Source organism: Desmodus rotundus, chromosome 1 (genome assembly GCF_022682495.2).
Source record: "Desmodus rotundus isolate HL8 chromosome 1, HLdesRot8A.1, whole genome shotgun sequence".
Taxonomy (NCBI): Eukaryota; Metazoa; Chordata; class Mammalia; order Chiroptera; family Phyllostomidae; genus Desmodus; species Desmodus rotundus.
This window is the reverse complement of record NC_071387.1, coordinates 64,325,176-64,343,598: the sequence shown is the minus strand read 5'-3', so window position 1 is coordinate 64,343,598 and position 18,423 is coordinate 64,325,176. Positions and strand designations below refer to the sequence as shown.

The window sequence follows — 18,423 nt, the reverse complement described above, 5'->3', positions numbered from 1 at the left end:
GGGTTGAGGGTTTTGGCAAAGATTCCCACCATAACCAGACCTGTAGCGACCCCAGTAAAAACCTGTGTACTCCAGGAAGTTTGGTTCGCCTCCTATAGGGGCCCTGGATGCATGGCTCTGTCTCCTGGCCCTGGGAATTCTGATACGCCCTTGCTGGGGGCTGGGGTGAATTATTTACTGTCTCTTTTTCTGTCTTTAACTCCTACTTTCTGCCTTCGGAACCAAGAGTCTGAATTCCATCACCACTCTGGCCCTGTATACAAGATACCATCCATTTCACCCCAGCAGCAATAACAGAGAGAACATGCTGTGATGAAAGGCCACGGCATGGGCTGGCTTCTCTGCTCTTTGTAAGTACACAGAGTCGTTATGAAATTAAATGGCATAGTAATGTAAGAACCTGTGTCTGAACCTACAAGACATGAGGTATATCCTACTTCCCATCTCTCATCAATCAGCGTATATGTGCTTACCAGTACTCTGGTCTTTCTCAGCCATTTTTTTAACTATTATTTCATTCCTTGACAAAAATCTAGCAATTTTCACTAACATAAGACATTCGTAAGTAGATTAAGGTCAACGATTAAAAGTAAAATGTTAATACAAATAATATTAACATTTTTAATTTGTATAGCTGACAACATACTTTCACTTCAATCTATCATCTGTGTACTACAAGAACGATGAACAACACGTACTGTTACCATGTTTCAGATGATTAAACTGAGAGTTGCATAAATTAGATTGCCTATCCATGGCACAGGCCTTTAGCTGGGAAGAGGTGGAACCAGCACTTGAGTGCGCTTTTCCCAAGCCAAACCCTGGGCATCACATTGCCCCTTTGGAGAGCTGTCCAAGGTACTGGCCATCTCTGCTTGAAGTTCCAGATGGTCAGACATAAATTTACCTTGTTAACACGGGGTCCTTCACATTGGCTCTCTCACTTGACCTGTGTCCTGGGTGATGCTACTAACTATGTCAACAGGACACACAGATCCAAGCTTCATCTGACATTACTACCACCTAGTCTAAGGCCTGCACCTACTGTGATCTGGCCCAGCAGTCAGCATCTTTGCCAGCTTTCTTAAAGATGTTTACCCAAATGGAATTAGGGTTGGGGAGGCCACAGAATTCAGTTTAAAACCTTGTACTGGGAGTCCATGTACCAGTGTCTTGACCTGTATACACAGGTTTTAGTTATAGAAAATCAGGAATGAAAGGGGCCTTAAAAATTATCAATTTTTCTCTATCACCAAATTTTTACTATGACTTTTTACACTGATTCCCTACCTTTCACTTTGCTCAGTGATGACTGTTTTGTCTGATACTGCCACCCCTCTTGTGTTTTATTCTTGGAGTATGAGTTTTTGTAGTTAAATTTGGGCTGAGATACTAATCTAGTCCAACTCCTACACGATAAAGAAATGTATATTACACATCCCCAAATGAACTCTCTCTCAGACACTGGCTGCAATGTCAGGGAACTATACCCCGCGGTCCCATTGTGGTTACAGAGGGCCGTTACAGATAGAGTCCTCCCATGACTTATGAATGGGATTTAACTTTTATTTGCTAAATGGTCACAAAAACACATAGCTGAAAAATGTCTCCATTTGTAATAACACTAGAGAATCAATCCTGTTAACCCTGAGTTAATCATGTTTTGACCACCTCTAGGGAATAAAGTATGGCCCTCAGCAAAACCACAAGGGCTATGTATCACAATTGCAATGCCACACTGCTCACCTGAGAGTGAGTTTCATTTTCCCACTTTTTTCACTCGTCAACAGATTACAACCACGGTTGCTGGCTCATTGAACCAAACAGGATACAAAACAGGATTACTTTGTCCATTAATAATTTAGAACTAGTCTTAGTAATTCACACTGAGGCCAATTCATCAGTCTATTGGCTTTAACTATTTGGTTTAAGTAGTGTGTGTGTGTGTGTGTGTGTGTGTGTGTGTCAGAGGGAGTGAGTGAGAGAGAATGAGAATATAAATCTCTCTTCCTAGCAAAAGATGACATTTGAGCTGCTCTGAGAGAAACAGTTCAGCAAACATAGTGAATGAGGCTAAGAGATGCAGGGACTCACTTAATTGGTTGGTTGATATAAAAATTTCTTATCTAATTAGAATCTTGAGAAAATGAGAGTATTCAACATGACATCTACGCTGCCCTCCGGGCTACTGGTTTTTTCAAGTCGCAGAGGATCTAACTCTATCAAGTATTGAATTAAACAACGGGGTAAAAAACAACTGACTCATTCCTTAGGAGTATGCCACATATGTTTTCCCTCCTGTTCTTTAAATAACATTCTAAAGCTTCTCTCTATAAAAGCAAGGTAAGGCAAGGCATACAGGCTCCCTGAGCCCATCTGGCCAAAAATGAGTTTTATTTTCCCTACCCGGTACCATTTATTTAAGAATAGTTTTGCCCTATTTTCTGGTGAAGTGATCCCTGAAGCCAAGATTTCATAGTATTGAATATTTTCTGTTGCTGTTCAGTATATTTTGGCTAATATGTTTGCCATTTGAGAATTTCCTGATGCTGTTCAGTATACTTTGGTTAATATGCTTATTGTTTGAGAAACTGAGCCCCTATTTAAACAAAAATAAGCAAGTTATTTGAGTTTTAAAAAGCACAAATGGCCCTGGCTGCTGTGGCTCAGTGGATTGAGTGCTGGCCTGTGAACCAAAGCGTTACTGGTTTGATTCCCAGTCAGGGCACATGCCTGGGCTTCGGGCCAGGTCCCCAGTAGGGGGCACATGAGAGGCAACCACGCATTGATGTTTCTCTCCCTCTGTTTCTCCTCCCTTTCCCTCACTCTAAAAATAAATAAATAAAATCTTTTTAAAAAAGCATAAATGAACTAATATACTCCCTATACCCTCTAAAAAATTCCTGTATTCAAATTCTTTAATTTTACCCACTTTGGCACAACACTGAGAGCTTACACTTCTGATCTTATCCTCTCTTACATTCTACATGTAATCTGTATTCCAACCGAACCCCACATCTCATCTTCCTCTATCTTAATCTTCATTGTTCCCCACAGCAGCTACTCAGTAAAGATTTGTGGAACTGAATGAACCACAATGTACTTCTGTAAACGGTAATGCTAAGATGACTGAGAGGAGGCATAAAGTGAGGCTGATCACCTCACTCTCACTCTGGGATGGTCTTTCAAAAAGGCACAACTTTTCAAAATAAATAAATAAATAATATAATCAACTCATCTTTGAAATTAAAAGTCTTCATTCTGAGTCTGCAGTAGTGTTGTGTCATGCTGACTATTTTTCTCTCTGTACCAAATGAGGAGGGGAACCAGCAGGAAGAGACACAGCTTAAATAAATGACCACTGTTCTTGCCCAAAGGATACTGCACTGCTTTCCCACAATGACCCAGCCTCCCCCTCATTGCTGTCACCTATAGGCAAAACACCATCCATCCTCTAGCTACAGCTCTGATTCTTCTCTGCGTTGCATTTCAGTTATTAAACACTAAAGGGCAAAGTACCATTTCTTCACCTGCCTTTCATAAACGTGTCCTTGAAAATCACATCACCAGTAAAATTCAACAGATGAGGCCAAGTTCATTCAGACCCCACATACCTGCAAAGTTATTGACCTCCTAGCTTCCCTGTTTTTGTTCAGTGTTATCTCTATCAACAGTCAGGTTTCCTCACCACCACACATGTGTTTATTCCCTCTGCCTTGGACCTGGACCTATCCACCGCTCCCGCCCCCGCCTTTTTTATTTTTCAAATTCTACCAATTATCTAAAATGCTCATCCAGATTTCACCTTTTCCATCACTTGAACACCCACCTCGTTGGAAGTTATCAGACTTCCTTTACACTCTTAATGAAGCACTTTTGTTATCATCTTTTGGACTACCTGGAACTTGCCACCTGACGAAAATTGCTGAGGACTTTAGTTCATTTGAATTATAATAGGTTAACAGAGGCAATCAACTCACATGCTTCTTTATTTGAAAACTTCTGAGACTGCATTACTGAACATAATGCTTGCAGAGCAGATACTTAATTCCGTTGAAAAAGAATTACCTCAGTGAATTATGCTAAGACCAAAAATTGCACATAAATTAAAAGAAGACCCTTAACTTTGTTAGCACTGGTTCTATGTCTCCTGAGAGTTTAATCCCCCTCTAAAGCATAATATCTTTTTCTTCATCAGCAACAGGCAAAAAATTAAAAAATTCAATAAACTATGATATGTGACATTTTATTTACAGCCAAAGTTAAAGAAAATTCTCTTAACTGAAATCAATCTATATTCATTCACCCAACTACTTTCAGCACAATTACAATTAAGAGTAATGACATACATTCTTCCCATTAATCATGGTTCTAAATATGTATTTTAGCTTGTATGTATATGCACATTTGTGCGTATCACACACATGTGGGCAAACATGTTTGTGGGTGTTTGTATACACACACATATGATAGAAAATATATTTTCCCAAAGTGCTTTTTAAAAATACTAAAAAATGATGATATTAAGGGCTGGACTATATATTTATTCATATTAAAATAGAATTACTTTAATTAACATTCCATAAGTTAAACATAACTAGACTGTTTAGAGCAGAAAGTAGAACTCATATATTACCCTGCCCATCTGCACCATAGAACAATCCACAAAATTACACATATTTATAGTGAAACCTCACTGACAAGTGAATGAGAAACATCCAGGGTAAGGTTTTTTGTTTGTTTGTCTGTCTGTCTGTCTGTCTGTCTTAATTGGACTTAAAGTCAAGAGACCTGAATTCTAGCTTTGACAGTGACACCGAATAGCTGTATCAGAGAGAAAAAGCATAACCTGTTAGCAGCTCAGTTTCTTCACCCAAGAAATGAAAACCAACATCATCCTAACACCAGATTTTTGAGAATTAAATCAGGATGTACCTGTAAGAGCACTTTGTAAACTATCAAAAAACATTATTAAAATAAGGGATTTATTATATCTTAACAAGTGGTCTTACTCACATGAAAGGTAGAATTTTAAGTTGGTTTCTTACATTTGGCAAAAAAGACCTACGTGTAATTTAACTAATTAAAGAACAACATGATTTAATGCACAAGCGCTTCAGAAATAAGTTCTAACAACTTCCCCTTTGGGACGTTGGACTGTTTTCTTACTATTTGAAGACAGACACCATCTGTGATAATAAATAAAAGCAGCTCATGCTCTGGCTCGTCAGGAAGGTTCTTTAATTATTATTCATCTGTAAGGTACTAAAAATAAAATGTATAGTGAAAATACTTGATGACATATCAAATATTCAGAACATAACAGGAGAGTCAAAATTATAGCAGTATTTTCTCGGTATCTGGCTAAACACAAGTATATCTTGTTTTCCCAGATGGTGATATTCCCATGTATAAAAGGCGCGGTGAATTCACTTCATGGGATATAAGTTTCACACTCGTTTTTCTCAGCTGTCATTAAGTTGGAATGCTTAAATGCCATGATGTTTTGAAAGTGAATTTCATATGTATATGTGCACACACACATTTTTTTTTCATTTATTTATATCCCCCACCCAGAAACTTCAGGTTTTCTTAGAAACTGAGTACAGGTATTTTTGTCTATCTAAATTGAGCTAATTCTGACCATTACTTACTATCAAGTAAAATTTGTATATTTAAGAAAAGTGGAAAGGTTCCTCTTACGTAATACAAAAAACATGAATTCGATAGGATTAAGACTGATTTTCTTTGAATACTTGGACTTAAAAGCCTTAAACTGAGTTTGGGTGAGCTAAGTACCTGGCCCTTTTCCCAGCTTCCAGCCTTTCTTTCTCTGGTCAACTACTGTATGGAAAATACAGAAATTGACTTACATGATGTTCTCGTTCTTTCTGGTATGGTTCCCAGGGGTTGGAAGTAAAAACTTTCTAAACTGCATCTCCCCAAAGTGAGAACTTCCCAAAGACTTTGTAGCTACTTACATCACCCCCTCAGAGGGAGTGGTAGGATTTATTATGGACCTATCATGCAGAGTTTCAGTCCCTCCCTGGAAAGACAGTTTGTACTATCACCAATAGTTTCATTTCCAAGGTATCCTCTCTTTGTCTTCTAGGAAAAAAATTAAGTATAAAAATGTGCAGAATAAAAGAATTTAACATTTCTCTAATTTTTTAAGGCTTTTTTTTAATTTTTAATTTTTTATTGTTATTCAATTACAGTTGTGTGCCTTTTCTCCCCATCTCTCCACCCCACCCCAGCCAAACCCCCCTCTGTCCCCCACCTCTACCCTCCCCCTTGGTTTTGTCCATGTGTCCTTCATAGTAGTTTCCTGTAATCCCCTCTCCTCACTGTCCCCTCCCCACTCCCCCCTGTCCATTGTTAGATTGTTCTTAACTTCAATGTCTCTGCTCCCCAAATAATCTAGTTTCTCATCACATAAGGACTAATTTAGCAGCAAGTGTCCAACCGAAGGGAAGGATATTTTCATAAAGTTTCCCATCCATGGCAATAAGAAAAATTTTATACATTTTCATAGTCCACTGCAATAAGCCATTTTGCAATTGAACAAAATATAAAAAGACAGTGTCTTCTAAAAATAGACCCTTAAGACTTGGGGCTAGAATTATGTTATGCAGTATTTCTTAAATTCTATTTAAGGCTCAGTTTAAATTCCCTTGAGAAGAAAAAAAAAAAAAAACCTCACAAAAAGAAAAAATGGTACCAGTAATTCATTTGAGATTTCAGTCCTGGTTAATGAATGACCTAGAAATGCCTAATGACGCAGTGGATAAGGCAAAGAGGGAGTAGCCCTAGGCATTCATTTGTTGTGATAAGCTGCTGGAAGTCCCTTTCTGTTCCGTGGACTGAAACCACAAACTTCCTTGGGCCTCTGTTTCCTAATCCACAAAAGGGGCGAGAGGTAAAATATGGAGAGATCACCAGGGGAGTTCTGAGATCTCTTGCAATTAAAAACTTGGAGTCTATTTTGGTGATGGTTAATTTTATGTATCAATTAGGCTAGGCTAGAATATCCAGTTGTTCCATCAAACACTCATCTAGGTTGTATTGTGAAGATATTCTGCAAAGGTGGGCAACATCCACAATCAGTGGACTATAAGCCAAGGAGCTTATCTTTGGTAACGTGGGTGGGCCTCATCTAATCAACTAAATTCAATTATGAACCACACTGAGGTTGCCTTGAGGAAGAAATTCTGTCTTCATATCCTACTGGTTCTGTTTCCCTGGACAACGCTGATACAATTTCTACCTGATGGAGTGCTATTTATAGTACATTAAAGGTGGATAGTAAGTTAGGAAAGGAAGGAAAAAGAGAAAATACCATGAAAAATGCTGTGGTACTGTTTCCCCCAGATTAGGGTTATATTCCCGCAAATCTCATTCTTAAAAAAAAAAAAAAGACAAGAAATCATCTTCAGATTAAATTCACCAAGTAGAACGAATACAACAGAACTCAACTTGTGTGCTTCCTATGCAGCGGGGACTCTGCCAGCTCTGGAGGCCTCATCCACACACAGGACATGGCACACGCTCCCTGGGAACTTAGAGTCTGGTGGAATACGTGGGTAAACAAACCATTTCAATATACAGCAGGTCCTCGAATAACAAAGTCACTTTATTTAATGTCATTTTGTTACCATATTGATGGGATGCTGTAGGAATTTAACTCTCATTTACATAAAAAAGCCTACGGCAAAGCTTGTTTTGTTAAACATCATTTTGTTTAAAGTCGCAAAACCTACTGACTACATTAAGTAAGGACTTACTGTAAAAGAGTAAGTACCTAAAAAATATGTGGACACCATCAGATCCCAGGATGGACGATTTTACCCTATTTGGATCAGGAGACAAGGTTGGGGAAAGCTTCTTGGAGTCTGGCTGATTCTCAGATGAGTTTAAGTAAGCCAGAAGGACAGACATGGGGAGCAGGGAAACTTTCTCTGATAGAAGCTACTGTATGACATAAAGCAAATGCAACTGAAAACAGCGCCTGCAGTGAAGTAATATATGGCAGTGCTGCCAGAGCCCAAAACATAAGGTAGGGAAGGATGAGAACTGGGCTGCAGGGGAGATCAAATGGTAATGAGTCTCCTATGGCACACTTTTCATGGTTTGTTTTGAGTTTTAATTAATTCACATAATTGTGTAATCATTACTAACATGCAGTTTTAAACCTCCCGTCACCCTAACAAGTTTCCCCGAGCCCGTTCTTAGTCAGTGCTGGCCTTCACCCTTCGGCAACCACTGATTCGCCTTCTGTCTCTACAGTTTTACCTTCTCCAGATATGTCATCTGGAGAATCATACGATGGTCGTTTTAATGTCTGGGTTCTTTCACTCAGCATGAAGCATCTGAGACTCCTCCACGCTGCTGTATGCATCAGTAGTCCACCCCCTCCTACAGCTGCATAGTATTTCTTTGCACGGTTATGCCACATTTTATCTATCTTTTCATCAGTTGATGGACATTTGGATCGCTTCCAGTTTGGGGTATTTAAATAATGCTTCTATGAATATTTGCATACAAGTCTGTGTGTACATAGGTTTTTATTTCTTTTGGGTAGAAACCTAGAAGTGGAATCGCTGGGTCTTATGGTAAGTATATATTTAACTTTTAAGAAATATCCAAAATATTTCCCAAGTGGCTTACCATAAAATCATAGACTGTATCTTGTGATTAATGGGGAGCCATTAACTGGTTTAAAATGGGGAATATCATATTTAAATTAATTCCTAAATCATCTCATTACACGATGCAGACGGACTTGTAAAAACAAGATGAGAGATAAATATACCAGTTGGAATATTACTGCAACCATCCAGGTAGAAGTTAAAGGCTTGAATCAAGAACTCTGAGAGGAAGAATGGACTCGGTAAATATTTGGGACATAAAATAAACAGGAATTTGTAACTGATGTGATATATAGGAGTGAAGCAGAGAATTCTAAGATGACCCCTAGGTTTCAGGCTTTAGCAGATGGATGGATACTAATAACAGAACTCAAGTATAGATCCACTACTGGGTTTGAGTCCAAGTAAATGTGTCTAACAGGCAACTGAATACATATATGAGTCTACAGCTCTAGGGAGAGATCAAGGCAGGAGACAGATATATGGAGCCAGCACTATGCATTTGATTTGTAAAACTGGAAAAGCAGATGAGATTGCTTGGGGATAACAAGTATCTGGTCAGATTACTCTATCCAGCAAAGCTTTCATTTAGAATGGAAGGGCAGATAAAGCGCTTCCCAGATAAGGTAAAGTTAAAGGAGTTCATCATCACCAAACCCTTATTATAGGAAATGTTAAAGGGACTTATCTGAAAAAAAAGAAAATCAAAACTATGAACAGTAAAATGACAACAAACTGACAACTATCAACAACTGAATTAAAAACAAAAACAAAAACAAACTAAGCAAACAACTAGAACAGGAACAGAATCACAGAAATGGAGATCACATACAAGGTTACCAGTGAGGAGGGGGAATGGACAGGGGGAGAATAAGGAAAAGTACAGGGAATAAGAAGCATAAATGGTAGGCACAAAATAGGGGGAGGTTAAAAATAGTATGGGAAATGGAGAAGCCTAAGAACCTACGTATACAACCCCTGGACATGAATGAACTAAGGCGGGGGGAGTGCTAGTGGTGGGGGAGGGTACAGGGCAGAGGGGAATACAGGGGAGAAAAAAAGTGGGACAACTGTAATAGTATAATCAATATAATATACTTTAAGTATATATATATATATATATATATATATATATATATATATATATATATATAAAAGAACAAGTATCTGGAGAACAGTTATGGGTCAAAGAGGGAACCCTAAGCATCACCAATAAATAAGGCCTAGGCAGAGGGAAAAAGTCAATAACAAAAAAAAAAAACAGTCAGAAAGCAGAGGGAGAATTGAGAAAGAAAAGGATCGAAGAAGCAAGGAAATAGTTTCTCAAGTGAGTGGAAACAGGCGTGGAGGAGAAACAAAACGAGGAGCTGGTGGTGGGTGGCGATTAGAACCACCACTCCAAGAGTCTGACAGCCCGTGACACGCAAACTGCTGTGTGTGTGATGCTGGTTAGTTCGATGGGCTCGAAGGCAAAGTACCTGTGCTCTGAAGGGCACTAAGAATCTGACAACAGGAGCTACATCAGCATACTTTTTTTGTACATAGTATTTTTTTTCAGTTTGCTTTCTGCAATAGAAACACGATTCAGAACTGTATGAAATGCCCCTAAGAAGTAAAGTGACGGACAGTTGTGGGGTCCAAGCTGCCAGGCAGGTGTCTCAGGGCAGGCTCCGTTTCCATCACTCATGCTTGAACACCCTCCCTCCATCCATTCAAGGAAGACACTCCAGCTTTCAGAAAGCAAACATCTAGGACAAACTGCAGGCCAATGGGTCTGAAGACGTGTGAGAGACTTCTGAGAAGTGTTTCACACACCACTACACTCAGCTCTCCACAAGGCCTTTTATGTCACCAGATGTGGCAGCCAAGCTCTGTCCTCAGGTGTATATGCTCTTCTCTTCCCAAACCAAAGGAAACTAGCACCGTGCTTATAGCTATAACATAAGTCACAAATTTTACCTTAAAAACAGTACGAGATATGAAGATACCAGAGACAGTGATGGAAGTAGATGGACAACTAGTTGGCATTCAGTGAAGAAATCCCAGATGACCATCTAATACAAAAAAAAAATCATTGACCCATTGACAAAGGAACTAAATTAAGAACAAAGAATAACCTAACAAAACTCAGAAAGCCCTGACTGGTGTGGCTCAGTGGGATGGGCGTCATACCGCAAAACCAAGAGGTCTTGGGTTTGACTCCTGGTCAGGGCACATGCCTGGGCTGTGGGCCAAGTGCCCAGCTGGGGCCATGTGAGAGGCAACTGATTGATGTTTCTCTCACACACTGATGCTTCCCTCCCCTGCTCCCTCCTTGCCTTCCCCTCGTTCTAAAAATAAATAAATATAACCTTAAAATAACTCAGAAAGATGGATCCCTGTCTGAGATATCAAGTTTGACAGCTCGTATCTGCAGAAATTCCATGATCCGAACCACACATTTCAAAAGCACCTTAGTGCTCTTATAGATTTCATTGATAATCCTAGGCAGAACTTCCTGAATGCTAGGCAGCTCATCTCTGCAAAGGCAGCTGCGCACTGACAGGTGCAGCCGTGCTGCTCTTCCACCACAAGCTGCGAAGTCTGCTGTCTGCGCTGCAGCAATTCTCCCTGGAGACTCACACCTTGCAAGCTCATGCTGACGTCAGAGAAGGAGAGAACGTGAAGGACGCCCCCCGTGCCCCCACTCAACGTACAAATTCCTTGTTTGCTTTTTTACTCACAATCTCTGGTATTAAAGTGTTAGGACCCCTCACCCCTGCAGGATATATGTAACAGGAAAGTCTGCTGCAATAGCTGGAGCGTATATTCGAGAATGTCACTGTATCTAAGAGCTACACCATCCAAGAGCTAACTTGATTCTTTCTTTCCCAGGATGCTTTCAGGGTGCAGAAAGACGCTTCTGTCTTTATCATTCCATTTTCTACTGCCTCAGTCAACCATGTGATGATAATTATATTTCCCACTTCTATACTGCTATACATAGCATTTGACAAACAACAGGTAGAGTTTTGGCTTTTCTGCAGGCTTAAAGTTGCTCGAAGTTACGCATCAAATTGGGGACAGACTCTAAACATGATTCGATTCCAGCATTCCAACCTGCCACTAATGGCTGCCTCTGCTTTTAAATTTCTGCCCAGCACTTTTCTATCACGTGGGAATCTTGCTCTTGAATAAGTTGACTGTGCAAAACTCTAATGCCAAAAAAAATATGGAAAGGATACGGGAAGTAATAGTCTCTTTTTAATTCTGCACAGGCTTACTAATGTGCTAACATCAGCACCTGCTCGTGAGTTGCAGATGGTGAATACAGGAATTCTTAGAGGCATCTTCTTGTTTGTTCAAGTTGGACAAGAGAGGAAAGGATGGAGGACTACTTAGAAGAGAGAGACTTTTAAGAAAGGAGTACCTTTGCTTATGGTGGGGAAAAAGTGAAGCCAAATATGTACCAAGTGACAATTATTTTGAAGTCACATATCCTCAAGCTCTGGGATGGAGGGAAGAGAAGAATGAATTAACAATTTTAACAATTTAATTGAGATATAATTAACATGCCACAAAGTTCACTCATTTCAACAATTTTAAGTATATTCACAGAGCTGTGTGATCATAACCAGAATGTAATTTTTTAAATGTTTTATTGATTATGTTATTACAGTTGTCCCATTTCCCCCCCTTATTCCACTCTGCCCTGTGCACCCCCTCCCACCCGCATTTCCCGCCTTTAGTTCATGTCCATGGGCCATACATATAAGTTCTTAGGCTTCTACATTTCCTATACTATTCTTACACTCCCCCTGTCTGTCTTCTACCTACCAGTTATGCTTCTTCTATACCTTTTCCCCCATTCTCCCCCCTTCCATTCCCCCTCCTCACTGGTAACCTTGCATGTGATCTTCATTTCTGTGATTTTGTTTCTATTCTATTTGTTTGCTTAGTTTGATTTTGTTTTTGTTTTTAATTCAGTTGTTGATAGTTGTCAGTTTGTTGTCATTTTACTGTTCATAGTTTTTATCTTCTTTTTCTTAGATAAATCCCTTCAACATTTCATATAATAAGGGTTTGGTGATGATGAACTCCTTTAATTTGACCTTATCTGAGAAGCACTTTATCTACCCTTCCATTCTAAATGATAGCTTTGCTGGATACAGTAATCTTGGATGTGGGCCCTTGCCTTTCATGACTTGGAATACTTCTTTCCAGTCCCTTCTTGCCTGTAAGGTTTCTTTTCAGAAATCACTTGTGTCTTATGGGAACTCCTTTGTAGGTAACTGTGTCCTTTTCTCTTGCTGCTTTTAAGATTCTCTCCTTCTCTGTAATCTTGGGTAACTTAATTATGATGTGCCTTGGTGTGTTCCTCCTTGGGTCCAACTTCTTTAGGACTCTTTGAGCTTCCTGGACTTCCTGGAAGTCTATTTCCTTTGCCAGACTGTCCCACTGAAGGAGAACTGGGGAAGTTCTCCTTCATTATTTGTTCAAATAAGTGTTCAATTTCTTGTTCTTCCTCTTCTCCTTCTGGCACCCCTAACATTTAAAGATGTCCTGGAGGTTCCTAAGCCTCTCCTCATTTTTTTGAATTCTGGTTTATTCATTCTGTTCTGGTTGAATGTGTCTTTCTTCCTTCTGGTCCACCCCGTTGATTTGAGTCCCGGTTTCCTTCCCGTCACTGTTGGTTCCCTGTACATTTCCCTTTATTTCACTTAGCATAGCCTTCATTTTTTCATCTAATTTGCAACCATATTCAACCAATTCTGTGAGCATCCTGATTACCAGTGTTTTGAACTGTGCATCTGATAGGTCGGCTATCTCTTTGTCACTTACTTGTATTTTTTCTGGAGGTTTGATCTGTTCTTTCATTTGGGCCAATTTTTTTTTGTCTCAGAGCACCTGTTAGGTAGTAAGGGGCAGAGCCTTAGGTGTTCACCAGGGCGGGGCAACCCACATCACTCTGTTGTGATGCAGTATGTGGGGGAGGGGTCTGAGAGGGAGCAATGGTGCTTACTCCACTCTCTGCCGGTTTTCAGTCACTTCCCCGGCTACCCTCAATCAAATGGGGCCCTTCTGGTGTTGATTCCCAGGTGGGTGGGCTTGTGTATGTTCTAGGACCCTGTGGGTCTCTCCAATGAGCTCTCCTGTGAGGCTGGGAGTTTCTCCCACTGCCTCCTCAATCCCCACAGGTGTTTTCAGCCAGAGGTTTGAGGCTTTATTTCCCCGTGCTGAAGCCCTGGGTTGCACGGTCTGTCTCACTCCCCAGTTGTTCCTCCCAGCTTATCTGCACTCAAATGTGGGACAGCCCACTCCACAATCTGCTGCCTCACTGGGTCTGCCAGCTGCCACCTTGCCAAGAGTCCTTTCTGCCCAGCTGCATGTCTCCGCCCCTCCTACAAGTCTGGATGAATGTTTCTTCTTTATCTCCTTGGTTGTCGGACTTCCATACAGTTCAATTTTCTGTCAGTTCTGATTGTTTTTCGGTTTTAAATTTGTTGTCCTTCTTTTGGTTGTGCAAGGAGGAGGCACAGTGTGTCTACCTACACCTTCATCTTGGCCAGAAGTCCCAACCGTAAGGTAATTTTTGGACAGTTTCAACACGTCAAAAAGAAACTGTACATATAACCAGCCCCTCCTCCAACTCCGTTCAGTGCTCTACCCCCTGACAACCACTAATCTCCTTTCTGCCTCTCTAGATTTATCTATTTTGGATGTTTCCTATAAATGAAATCCTATAATTACGTGTTCTTTTGTATCTGGCTTCTTTCACTTAGCATAATATTTTCAAGATTCATCTGTATTGTAGCACATATCACTACTTCATTCCTTCTTACAATTGAATGACATTCTATTGTATGAATAGAGCATATTTGGCTTATCCATTCATAAGTTGATGGATGTGTTGTGCTATTTTCTAGGTTGGGTAATCTCGGGCACATCATTTTACCTGTCTTAAGTTTTCTGACTTAAGAGGTTGATAAAAGCTACCTCCAGGGGAGTTATGAAGAGTATATAAGATAACTAAGTGCTTTGTCAACTGTGAAGTACTTCAACACAAAGCTAGGGTCCTTACTCTACAAGCACCACCACATGACCCTGTTACTTAAGAGTAACAAGGCGACATGGAAGTTTATGAACTTGGTGACTGTAAGGTAGAGGCTTCCAAAATGCTTCTACCCAGGACTAACTTGTAGTAAAAGGAAGAAACACAAACATTTTCTAAAATCCAGGCTAATTAAAGATTGACATCCATTAATGTGTAAGACATCATTCAGATGAGGATCTTTAAGACCAAAATAATGTATCTGTCTGTACTTGGTACTAGTCAAAGATGAATTCAAAATTTACATTTCAAGAGCAATGCTACACTGAGAATGCATTTTTTCAGAAGTGATCTCAAATATTCTTATCAAACCAACTCATGTTATCAGAATTTTGTGGTGTATTAGTTCACTGAGTTAGCAACAGTAAGCAAGAAAGAGAATATATACATAAGCCCATGCAATGTAGTTTTGTTTGTTTTTGCAAAATTAGAGATTCCAATTCAGATTTTGGGTGTGGATTATAAGAGAGAGGAAATCTGGCCACCGGTCAGAAGAGAATCACTACGAGGGTAAACCTGTATTTCTGATGAGGATACACCACCCCATGGGTGCCTGTGAATGCCAGAGAGTGGGAGAGGATCAGTACCGGGAACGGCTGGGGAAGCTGCACGATGAACACGCGCATTATGGTTAGACAGCCAGGTTATACGAGAGACAGGACTGAAACCCAGGACCCCTAATTCTCATGCTCAATACATCTCCTTTTTCCCAGGAAAGGGTCTACTTGGGCTGGCTGTGATCCACAGAGATCAATCAGCAGCTTTGGAGGAGGCTTTGATGTGTAAAAACTCTTTAGAATTTTTAACTTGTTTTTTGTAACTGTTTATATTTCTAAGAATTGTTGCTAAACATGTTCTTGGTAAACAATAAGAACTGATTGAAATCACTTAGGCTTTACTGTCCTTCAATAATAAATCCGTTACTTCCTTCTTTGCCTATATGTCTACTGAACCGTATTTCCTCCAGGTCAACTGCACCAGCCTCTGTGAAGATGTCCAATCCCCCCTGTGTCCCCACAGGTCCTGGGTCTAACTCTAGTCAGCACCTGTCAGACTGTGTTTTGTACTACCGTTATCCATCTGAAGGTCTTCCAACTTCTTCAAGTTCCTGAAGGGCAGTGATTTTGATCTTGTTCATCTCTATTCCCTGGTGCGCAGCTCAAAGTATAAGGCACAGGAACAGCACCCCAACCTCTGTGCCAATGTTTTCTGCTTATCTTTTCCTTCAACTTCTTTCATCTGTTCAATTCTATTTGATTTCCTTCCCCTGAAACATCATTGCATTTGCTTTTTCTTCTTTCTCACAAAATATTCCTCTGTCAGTGGCAAAGCTTGAAGACAAAAGATGGATATAGAAAACAGGAAAATTAGCACCAACTCTGGGCACTTTCTGCAACAGTAGCTATCTTACTTATTTATTTTTAATCCTTACACAATGATATGGCTTTTATTGATTCTAGAGAGATAGGAAGGGAAAGAGAGAAACGTCGATTGGTTGCTTCCCATGCACACTCCAACCAGGGATCAAACCCGCAGCTTTTTGGTGCATCGGACAATGCTTCAACCAACTGAGACACCCAGCCAGGGCTGCGACAGTAGTATCTTAAACCAGTTTTTTAATTAAGGTAATAGGCTGGCATGACTGTTGGTAAGAATATGATAAAAAGAAGCTAGAAAAAGTAGGGTAAAAGTGAGAGTTGGCCTATTCAACACCCATTAAAACACTAATCACGAGACAAGGCAGTCAGAGATAGTGCATTTTGTGCCTGCGTGTTTCCCACCACGGCATCTCTCTCACCATCACCACCACTGTTAGAACCTAGCCACCGTCTAATCTCCATCATTCATTCATTTGGAAAGTGTTTATGGAATATGGCAGGCACCGAAAACCCCGAGGAAGACGAGCAAAGGCCCTGGCGTATGTGGGGTAAGCATGGCTCCTGCAAGTGGCCAGCTTGAAAAAGATTAAAGAGGGATGGAGAAAGCACCCAAGATGAAGCTGGACATGCCGGCCAGAGCCAGACCCCACAGGCCCTTTTGGAGTAAGTCTTCAATGCAGGTGAAACATGAGAGGATTTATCATTTTAAAATATCAAGCTAGATATACTTGGTACAAAGCTACTCAGCCAAATGAGAGCTTGGCATCACAAAAGGACGATGCCTTAGGAAGAGGTTTCACTCCTGTGGTAAGGGCTGCACAACACTTTGCTTTTATTTGCAGGACCAGAGATTCGTGATTGTCACAAATCTGGCACACGCAAGAGAACATATGGCCACTCTCTGGAAGACGGCCTGCATGCACCAAGTCCCAAGCTCACTAATAAAAACATCCTGCTCCCTAAATAGGCTTAGAGAACACAATACATTTTCTTTATTGATGTTGTCTTTTTGCTTTGGTTTTGATTCCCTTCTCTACGCAGCACACGAAAACCCACAGTGGGACCCAATGAATTATTTTATGGTTTCCCGCTAAGTGTGTTTCTCTTGAGTGAATTACCATTCATTCTTACATAATATTTCCAAATTTAAGAGTATGCTGAACCTGTATTGAAAACTCAGGAGAATATCCTCAGTAAAACAGATGGTTTTAGATACCACACTAGTTGGAAGAGAAAGTTATACTGTGAAGTACAGAGAAAACGGAGGGTAAGTCTCCTGTAACTCAACGACTGGTGCATCTTCCCCTCGCCTAGCTAAACACAGGCACTTTCTTTTTGCTTTTGATGAATTCATTTATCCCCCTGGGATGAAGAACATGCCAAGGAAGAAACTGGATTTAAGCACCACAAGAAACAGGCTCCTGAAGAAAAATGAAAAGTCGAAGAGGAAGACTAGTCCCACACGGATATCTGGCACGTTAATCCAAACTCCGAAACACGAACACCCATCTGGGCACCACTCAGCTTTTAAAAAGCTAACGTTTTGCACTACTTGTTATGGACACTTTTAAAAAATAAAATGTAAAAAATAATTCAGGTCCCTTTTCTGCTTCCTGAACCATCCCCCCACTCCTACAATGTACTGCTCTCTATTCTGATGGCAGTTTTGTTATTTTACTGTCCGTGTATCTGTCTTAGTTTGGAGTTCCCCAAAACAGAACCTATGGCATGGACGAAGGGGCAGCAGCTTGACTGGTAGTGGGCCCAGCAGGCAGAGTGAGGGATTGGGAAGAATGGGGCAGAGGAAGGCAAGACCAGGAAGGATGTGTTCAGGAGCTGGTTGTTGCATTAGGCAACGTGGCCCCATCCTGCAGGGGTCCCTGTGAAGAACCACACAGAATGCATCCCAGCATTCATTGCTCCTTGGATGAAAAATAAAGCTTGGCTAATAGTCTGATGCACGTTTCCATTGGCTGAAGGTTGCCTCCAGGAGCTTTAAATTCTGATATGTCAGGTAACACCCAGGAAAAGCTAAAACTGCAACATGTAGGAGAAATTCCGGGGTCAGAATGGTGGGAGGTGAGATGCTGGAGCTGTCCACACAGGTGCTGAGGGGATGTGACTGGGCACACAAAGCATCTGTATAGCAGAGCCAGCAAACTTTTATATTGAAGCAGCAAGGAGAAACAGGTTAGCTATTGAGAGTCAATGTTATAGACTAAAAGTTGTGTTCCCTCAAAATTCACACAAGTTGAATCCAAACTCACAACAGGATGGTATTAGAGAGCGGGCTTTCAGGAAATGA

The 18,423-nt window shown here is 40.5% G+C and overlaps 1 protein-coding gene across 1 annotated transcript in view; it reads right to left on the bottom strand.

Moving 5' to 3' along the window:
* Window positions 1-18,423, bottom strand: part of SH3GL2 (SH3 domain containing GRB2 like 2, endophilin A1) — a 184,735-nt gene that overhangs the window by 44,112 nt on the left and 122,200 nt on the right. The gene's annotated exons all lie outside the window — the stretch shown is intronic.